General features: G+C 48.6%; 2 non-coding genes across 2 annotated transcripts; both read right to left on the bottom strand.

The window, feature by feature from the left end:
• Positions 1–481: 481 nt before the first annotated feature.
• Positions 482–554, bottom strand: Pmar_PMAR010347. The gene has a single exon. It is a non-coding gene; the product is annotated as a tRNA-Ala (tRNA).
• Positions 555–785: 231 nt separating this feature from the next.
• Positions 786–858, bottom strand: Pmar_PMAR010346. Its single transcript has one exon. It is a non-coding gene; the product is annotated as a tRNA-Glu (tRNA).
• Positions 859–1,005: the final 147 nt, after the last annotated feature.

Below are 1,005 nucleotides of genomic sequence, written 5' to 3'. Positions count from 1 at the left end.
GCCGAGGTATGTTGGAAGTTGAATGCATGACGAACTCGAGAATCAGCACTTTCGTCGTGTTCCTTCAGAATTCATGCGCAAGCGACGGACTCAGTCAATACGTACGCAGAATGTGTAACCATCCCATTGCTCGAAGGCTACTCCCAATTGACGAGAGAAATCCTGCTCGTGTCTGTCGAAACAGTAAGCGATGATGTGTGACACTGACCTCATAGGATAGTGGAACCATTCACCCAGATATCAATACTATCATGAATTCAAGTGTCACCAGTCACCGAGAACGGCGCTGAGAGCCAGGGCTGGGTGCGCGTCTTATTGTAGAGAAGCAGAGAGAGTGATGGCGCGAGTAAGTTTACAACCCGAAAATATGTACGGACTGGGAGCGCACTTGCTTGAGCTATCACGACGTTACATACATGACCATACGCTTTCATCCAGATGAGGAGCGCCAGTAGCGGAACCGACTTAAAACATTCCTATATGGAGAACCCGGGCATCGATCCCGGTGCCTCTCGCTTGCTAAGCGAGCGCTCTACCATTTGAGCTAGTCCCCCTCACAATATCTGTTTCTCAATTCACTTGGAAAGGATGGGCTGAACCGCCCCTTCCCCTCGAACAACGTTGGAATGGTTTGTTCTAACTCAATGTTCAACTTTGTCCAGGGGAGGAGGGGAACCGGTGACGAGCCAGATATCTTGAACAAAACAACGCACCTGTGATATTTACTCAGTTCCCCATCCTTGCGCTCAACACAATCCCGGAAAACACCGTATCAAATATATATTTTCCGATGCAGGGACTCGAACCCTGGTCGCGTGGGTGAAAGCCACGAATCCTAACCAGCTAGACTACATCGGAAATCGAAAATTTTCCGATGTATACGATTCGCCGAGGTATTGTTGAAGTTGAATGCATGACGAACTCGAGAATCAGCACTTTCGTCGTGTTCCTTCAGAATTCATGCGCAAGCGACGGACTCAGTCAATACGTACGCAGAATGTGTAA

The sequence above is a fragment of the Perkinsus marinus genome (genome assembly GCF_000006405.1).
Source record: "Perkinsus marinus ATCC 50983 genomic scaffold scf_1104296954148, whole genome shotgun sequence".
NCBI classification, from domain to species: Eukaryota; Perkinsozoa; order Perkinsida; family Perkinsidae; genus Perkinsus; species Perkinsus marinus.
This window is presented reverse-complemented; position numbering and strand designations above follow the sequence as displayed.